Source organism: Corvus kubaryi, unplaced genomic scaffold (genome assembly GCF_017639235.1).
Source record: "Corvus kubaryi isolate FWS band 111438036 unplaced genomic scaffold, C.kubaryi_AGA036_p1.0 133, whole genome shotgun sequence".
NCBI classification, from domain to species: Eukaryota; Metazoa; Chordata; class Aves; order Passeriformes; family Corvidae; genus Corvus; species Corvus kubaryi.
In genome coordinates, this window is record NW_024580667.1 from 5,188,692 (window position 1) to 5,196,742 (window position 8,051).

General features: G+C 36.5%; 1 long non-coding RNA gene across 2 annotated transcripts; it reads left to right on the forward strand.

Annotated features, from left to right (window-relative positions):
* The first annotated feature begins 576 nt into the window (after positions 1 to 576).
* Positions 577 to 3,204, forward strand: LOC121667981. 2 transcript variants are annotated; one of them, XR_006017216.1, is made up of 5 exons: positions 577 to 624; positions 843 to 882; positions 1,673 to 1,860; positions 2,157 to 2,245; positions 2,708 to 3,204. It is a non-coding gene; the product is annotated as an uncharacterized LOC121667981 (long non-coding RNA). The 2 variants fall into 2 exon arrangements; XR_006017215.1 differs by having other exon boundaries at positions 581 to 624; positions 1,735 to 1,860.
* Positions 3,205 to 8,051: the final 4,847 nt, after the last annotated feature.

An 8,051-nucleotide genomic window follows, 5' to 3' on the forward strand; every position in this document is an offset into this window, starting at 1 on the left:
TGCATCAATTATGCTCATTTCAAACATGCAAAAGAAATATTTTCTTTCCAAAAAAAAGTTTGTTTTCATTGTTTTTCCTTTAAGGAGTCACATGTTGGCAAAGCATAAGTCAGCTGCACTCCTAATGTTCCCTGGAGGTCAGTTTTTTAAAAATATATTAAAATTAGCAAACCTTGATTGAGGTCTCCTGTGTTTCTCCCTATTCTATGTACTCCTTAGAACCTTTTCTTTTGAGTTTTCTTGATCTTAGTCGAATTCTGATGTGTGATGAACTGGTGTAGGATGAGGATCATGATCATTGTACAGTTTGAGTTTCAAAATCATGTTTTGGCAATTTTGTCCAAGGAACAAAACTTGTCTGGAGATGAAGAAATAGATGATGATGACGAAGAAGAAGAAACAGAAGAAGAAGAAGTAGAAGAAGAAGTAGAAGAAGAAGTAGAAGAAGAAGAAGAAGTAGAAGAAGAAGTAAAAGAAGTAGAAGGAAAAGAAGAAAGAGAAGGAGATGAAGCAGGAGAAGGAACAGAGAAAGAAGAGGAGAAAAAGGAAAAAAATGAAAAAGAAAAGCATAGTAAAACACCTGAGGGAGAGAAAAGCAGTAGTAGCACTGTGGAAACTGGAGAGGTAAAAGCATTTACTTCTATTAAGTTACTGGTCTCTGAAAGGATTTGGTTCTATAACTAACTTCAGTTGGATACATGTGTAGCTATCCTGTAAATGCAAAGTTGTTGTTTGGGGTGGTTTTGTTAGAGGGAGAAACACATGTAGGTGTTAATAGTTAAACATCTGGTTTTTTAAACAATTTTGAAAGAGGGTTTTTGGTTTTTTTTTTTGGTCTATAGACAGAGGAGACTACTCAGGAAGAGACCATCGTTCAGCAGGGTAAGAATACAGTTCCTAAGAACTGGACATCCTGAAGACAAATAAAACTTTTTTAAACAATAGTATACAAATAGTGGACAACACACTTCTTGTTGGTAGATGGCAAAGCAGTTCTTTAGAGTAGATGAAATTTGAGAGGCAAATCCCCATTATTAATTGTTAATGATTTGAAAGAAATAAATACTTTTCCCAGTCATGTATTGGAGGAAGTCCATGAGAAGGACTTTCTCTTAGCAAGACTGCATCTTACTAAGAGCAGTTCTGGTTGTGCAGTGCCAAAGTCATGGAAATTTTATTATCTCTCAGCCAACTTCTTTAGGTACCCTGTGCCTCACTTCAATCAAGAAGCTTCTCAGAATTCTTCCTCATTTTTTTCAGCTGACACTTCCTCATTCCATTCACAAAGAGATTATTTTAGGTGAAATGTGATAATGTGAATGCTGTTCAGGATGCTGAAGGTGTAAACCTAGATGCTCCTTGTAGTTTTGATGGCAGTTTATGAGAACTGTATATTCCTGTAGAAAAGCTGGGGAAGATGAAAATGGGTGCCCTATGTGTGTAGGACTTCTTTTATTTTCGAAATTTTGAAGTAATCTAGAATTGTTTTCTTGACAGAAAATAACAAGTGTGGTATAAAACAGACCACTGCCTTTATAATGAAGAAGCTATGCCACTTATTTTCAATATTATAATGGAAATAGCTTGTACAGAAGGATGCTTAAATATTTTTCCATTATCCAGTGATCTGGAAGTTTTGATACTAAGTTCTAAATTTATATGATTCATACAGGGAGTATAGGAAAATTTAAACACAGGAACATCAACTGAGATGGAAAGTTTTTCCTTTCCCAGAATTGTTTCTATGGAATAAAGTTCACATTGAACCGTAACTCCTGCCCTAAAAATCAGCTTTCCTGAATTAGAATATACTTTCAAATAAGTGTGCAAGACATTGTCTTCTGCCATCAAGAGGAAACTGTGAGTGTCAAGTGAAAATATTTTATATACTGTCACTGCTGTAAGTGTTCTGTTCTTGGAAATCGAGCATGTGGAGAGTAATATCAGGGCATTATATGGAGAGATTAAAAAATAAAAATAGTCTTCTCGGGCTGGGCATCAAGTTACACTGAATATTCTGATTGCTTTTTCAGTTTTATTTGGTGACTTCTACTTCAAAAATAATTTGAAGAACAATTGTTTTCTGTTTTTCTGTGATATTTTTCTGATCTGTACGAATCAGAAGAAAGTTAATATAAACGTTTATATTATCGTAGAGAAGGAAAGCACTGACAATCACACTGTGAGCAATTCTTCAGAGAACACTGATGACCAAAAAACTGGAGGAATTGTGGGGAAAAAAAAGGTTTGTGTCCTGATGTTTCTTCCCAGCTTTTCCAGTGACCACGAAGGCAGTGGGCACTTACCAAAGCAAATACCTCAACTTACACGATCTGCATAGATAATTAAACTGCTGAGAAACCTGCTCCTTCTGTTTAAGACTTGATTTTATTTTTGAAAGAATAGCTTAAAATTGTCCAAATAAAAGAAATGAGATAATGCCCATTATCACCTCAGGATGGCATGTCCATGAAAGAGAGATTGTTTATCACCTCACGTACTGGTGAGGTGAAAACTTAGGACTTGATTCCTATGGGAAATTATCTAAAAGTCTCCCCCCCCCCCCCCTTAATTGTCTCTGAAAGCAGCAGCTGAGCTGGTTGATGTTGCAACTCCTTCCAACATGCACTGATTTTGTGATCATATATATCTCTCTATATAGGTGTATGAGCATGTTGAGGAGTACCTGATATGGAATTTCTTACAGGTTTAGGATCCAGAGGCTCCTGCAGAGGCTGCTGAGTTTCCTGTTGAACAAAGACCCTAAGATCCAGTTAACTTTGAGCACGTGTGTAGTCTCACTGAGCACAAGCCCTGTCATTAATGGCAGTACACACGTTTATCAGTAAGCACTTACTGCTCTGGGGCTTTATTTTTGGACCTTGCCTCAGGCTCTAATCTGAAAGAAACCCAAATTAAATGCACCACTTGTAGCATTTTGCACAAATTGTACAGTGTCTAATTTGACAAAATGCAGTCACTTTAACATTTCTGATTCTGATGTGCTATTTTTCCACATTTCAAATATTGCAAATGTTTCTCATTAATATTTTTAGTCATTTTGTTTAGAAAAAAAATATTTATTTCACCAAGGAGAAATTTGCCAACCTCATTGACCTTGGTACATACAAAGGGGTTTGTGGGCTTTTTATCTTGAATTTCACTGCTAACTATTTCAGTCATATAATTTACCTGGTTTTTTCACTTCAGTTTTCCCTGTTTAAGCGAAAGCCACTGACAGGCCAGAAGAATGTATGTAGCAGAAAGGAAGACAGCTCTGAAAAGCCATTGCAGAGTGAAGAAAAAGAAAAGGAAGATTTATCTGCTGAAGACAGTAAGGATGAAAATCAGAATCATACACTGGAGAATTCCAGTGAAACTGTGACTAACCAGGACAGAAGGATGAAAGTTAATACATGTATATTGCTCTAACACTGTTATAATATGTAAGAATGTGACAGTCTTAAAGCACATTGTGCAATTTTTACTTGAAAACAGTTATGACTCAAGATGTTGATGGCTGCTTTTTTTGATTGATTCGATTGCTGTAATTTTAAATAGCCAGATGATTTTCTTGGTATTTATTGGTAATTTTAATAGCTCAAAATTATATGCTTAACAGCACCTTTCTGGAGTTCTGTGGCCTTACCTGTTGGTGTTCTAAAGCAAAATATGGGGGGTTTATATGTGAAAAGTTGAACACGGGCATTTTATGGATTTTTGCTAAATAATTTTATTCTGTTTCAGTCTACAGAGTACCACTTTCAGCATGATACTCTTGCAAAATTATAATATTTGATGTAAGATACTATTTGGTTTAACAACCTAGTTAAGAATATTGAGGGTACTCAGTTACTTAGAAATATATATGTTTCTTTCTGTTTTGACATAGAAAAAATAGCAGTAAAATTTTCAATTTAACATGTAGGCCCTTATGGAAGAAGTTACTTGAGTATGTGCCTAATTTCATGTGTGGGAGCAGTCCCAGTGGAAACAGTGCCTAAGAGCAGTGTAAGTACAGAAGTATCCTGCCAGACTGGGACAGGGAGAAAGATTTTATTGCTGAGAGGTGCTGAAAACCTTTGCTCCTGCTGAAATTGGCATAAACTGATGGGCCTCTCTCCTCACTGAATCAGGCCCAGTGAAAACTGGACACCCTCGCTTTTGTTTCACTTGGATTCTAATCCTGTATTCTCTGAACATCCATGCCTTGATGAGTCTCCAGTGAAGCTTTTCTTACAGGAAAATAATGCAACCAGAGTTACTGTGGCACATGTTGGTACGACAAACTGATCATTATGGGTAAATATTCATGTTCTCTCAGGCAGACTGGCTTTTCTTCAGATGGAGACGGTGCTGGTTTGGCTAAATTTAGAAATATATCCTCTGAGAGAGGGCAGGTTACAAACCACTGCTCCCCCACCAGGTTCAGGAAAAAAACCTTTTTCCTCGAAGGAAAGTGAAAGAGATAAAAACTATTTATTTAAAGAACACACAGGAAAAGGATAATAATGCTAAATAATACAATCTCTCACTGTGGTGAAAAAAACCTGGGAAAATGTTAGAGTCCTCCCTGTGGTCCTTCTCCTTCGAGCTGGGACGGGGTGGGCCCCCTCCTGCAGGGGCCAGGGCCCTCGGTGGAGAACAGTCCCGATGTGTGTTGTGATGTTGAAAACAATCCAGCAGAGAAAGGGAAAAATCCGAAATTCCAGAAAAAAACAAAGGCCAGCTCCCCAGAGGAGAAAAAACCCTGAAAGCTGGCTGAACAAGCATGCAGGGTGCTTCTCTGCTCCTCTCCCCCAACAGCAGAATGCAGAAGCCAAAAAAACCACCAAGAACGAGAGTGTGTTATCTCTGTCTGTGTCCTTGAGGTTTGTTTTTTTTCTCTCCACTCAGGCTCAGTTTAAAAGCACAGAAAGGTATATATACTAATTTCTGGGCATACTGCAATGATAGGGAATACAACATCAAGTCACCCCAAGACAGAGCTTAGCAGGAGGAGCCAAAAATCGGTACAAATAAAAACTGCTTAACACCACTGTAGCATTAAGAAGTAGGAATTCTTTATTCAGCCAGATGCATGAGGGGATATCCCCTCCAAAATATCATGCAGGCTGAGTGCAGAAAAAGCTCCTGTTTTTATACTGTATTTTACACACAGAGTCATTGATTTTCCCAGAATAAACATACACATGATAAATAATTTCCCTGAAATCATTACTATATTTCCCCTCCCCTTTGCATGCGTTCTTCTGTCCTGGAGGTCTCTTTGCTGTTCCCTGGTGGTCAATGACCCCAAAGGGATCCCTGACCACCCGGTGACCTGGTAAAGGTTGCCACAACTGGGCTGGTTATTTTCCAGTCCTTCCTTCACTTCTTCCTAGTTTCAGAGTTGCTTAAATTTTATATAATTGGTCAGAAGTGTCCAGAGTTGATTTCGACCTAGGAGTTGGTTCACCTGAACGCTTTGTCCTTGTAGTATGGCAGGTGCCCAGATTGTTTCACAGGGCCTCCTCTGTGCTACCATAATCATCACTGAAAACCTGGATGCTTGGGTTATCCTTTGCCAGAGTTGATTAGGATCCTTTCATTTCTTTTATTTTTCTTTCGGCTACTCTTGAGTTCTGCAGTGAACCTGACATGAGGAGGTTTTTTCCTCCATTATATTTACATATTTTCTTATTTTTCTGAATGCACATGTGGTTTCTGTTCTACTTGGATACTGTTGAGAAGAGTAAATTGGAAAAGGAGAAATAAAGTAAATGGTGCCCTCATTAATCTAAATAAGCTTTAACTATTTTTTAAGGGGAGATCAGTCACAGAAATTGTTCCTGTAATTTCTTTTTTTTAAGGTGAACTAATTTCATGAGAAATGTTCCTTTAAAATGGGAATTATCCTCCAATCTAATGCTATAGAAATTTATGTAATGGACTGTAAACTGCTGTATGTCTGAGCAGTTTCAGGGACTGGTACATTTATCTTGTCTACACACTTTGCTCAACAAGTAGCAGAAACATATTAATCCATTCCAATGTCTTTTTTACATGTCTTCATTTTTAATAAAAGAGATTAAACAAATAAAACAATTTACATGTGCATGTGTATTAATTTATGGGTTTTTTTTAACAAGTTCACAATTCTTATGATAAAAATGTGAAGATGTTTTATTACTGAAATGTTTTCATAAACATAAGTAGCAAAAAGTTCTAGAAGCATTTTTAGTACATCTTTCTCTGGTTTTTTTCTTACTTTCCCTAAGATTAAGTGTATCAACTTAACACTTTATTTCTCATTTTTATAGTCCTGCCATACAACTGAGACTGTGCTTTAGAATTGTTGGTTTTCTAAAGTTTCACTGCTGAACCTATCAGTAGGTGGAGTTTGTGCTCTTCGAAGGTGTAACCAGCCTCTGCAGCCAGAAATTCTCCTTCTCGTGGCCCCTGAAAGAAGTTAAAGATACTCATTCTGTATCAAATTTTCTGTTTCAAAGTTTTCAGAAAACCTTATGTTTTCTGGCATATTGCTTTTGGCATTAAAGTGCTCTGATACCTCAGCATATTTATATAGTGTATTTTGAAAGTTTTAGATGATGTGTATTTCTAAAAATGTAAAGATAAAAAAATACAATTACTCATTTATTTCTCAGTGTCTACATAGATGGACAGTGGTCAAATTCTGTTACATAAATGTAAGTCTAGATATACATGTTCCACCTAAATTGAAGTGCTATTAGTGCATACACAGATACACAGGCATGTACACTGATACACATAAGTGTGTATTTATATACAAAGATACATACTTTTATATAGATATATGTGTGTATGTGTGTATGCCTATGGATGATCCAACGTGTGCCTGACCTCCTGAAATTTCCATTTAATCCATATATTTACATATGCAAGTTTACTGGTTTCCAGAAGTACAGGATTCCTTTATGCAGCTGCTGGTCCTATGCAAGTTTGTGGTGATTGAAACAGAAAAGGAGAGAACACGCTGTTTAGACACTGTTTTATATGCCCAAAGTTAATAATTGTAATCATAATTATAATTTTATGCAACTTTTTCCTTTTTCTTCCAGGAATTACTTGTCCAATATGCAAAATACATCCAGTCCTTGTCCCTGAGGAATACTTTAAGTCATGCTGTTGACATTAGAATAGTCGAAGTAAACTGAATTCATATCATGACGGTAAAACACTGTAAGTCCTGATAATCAAGAATACAGAAGCTAATCTAGCATGACTATTGATAGACTGAGTACAGGTTTATTTAAAACATACTCATGTACACCAGCTACTTTATTTCTTTAAAATATAAATGTGAATATAAATATAAATATACTATCTCTAAATTCCCTCACAGCGCTTTTAGGAGCTATATTATTTATACTCCTCGTTACTTAGAGGAGTTTACAACATTTTCACACCCTGTTATGTCTAAATTCCTTTAAGGACCTAAATAGTGTTTCGATTAAGTGTAATGAGACCACCATCAGTGGAGAAAATTGGAGATATTAATGCTTTGGTAGTAAGTCTGCTTTGCTCAGTATCTTATACTGATGAGCTCTCAAAGTTCACACCTATTTGCCTTTTAAGACTGTTTTGGAATTACAATTTATTCATGCTAGGTAATTACCACTTTCTTTTTCAGGACCAGATTGTAATGACTCAGCAAAAGCCTTGCAAAATCTAAATCTGGTTAAACTGTAGTTCTTTCATTTGTACACAAAGAAGTCTTTTATTTTCGAGACCATTCTCATTTAATGTCAAAACAGTTTAAACACATTTGTTTCCAATCACAGTCATCAAAACCTGAAGAGATTTTAACAGTTAGAATTTTAAGGGATGTTAACAGCACTAAAAAAAAAAAACCCGAGATTTTGGTCTTCAGTACATCTATTAAACACAAAACCCTGTATCTGCTGTTTTACCACATACTGATGCATCAGTCAGTGTCTAACCGGGAATGCAATATTGTCTTCTCCCCCAAATTCTCTGTTTTGCTGGCTGCCTAAGACACACAGCCCCTGCCAGATGGAATGGAAAAG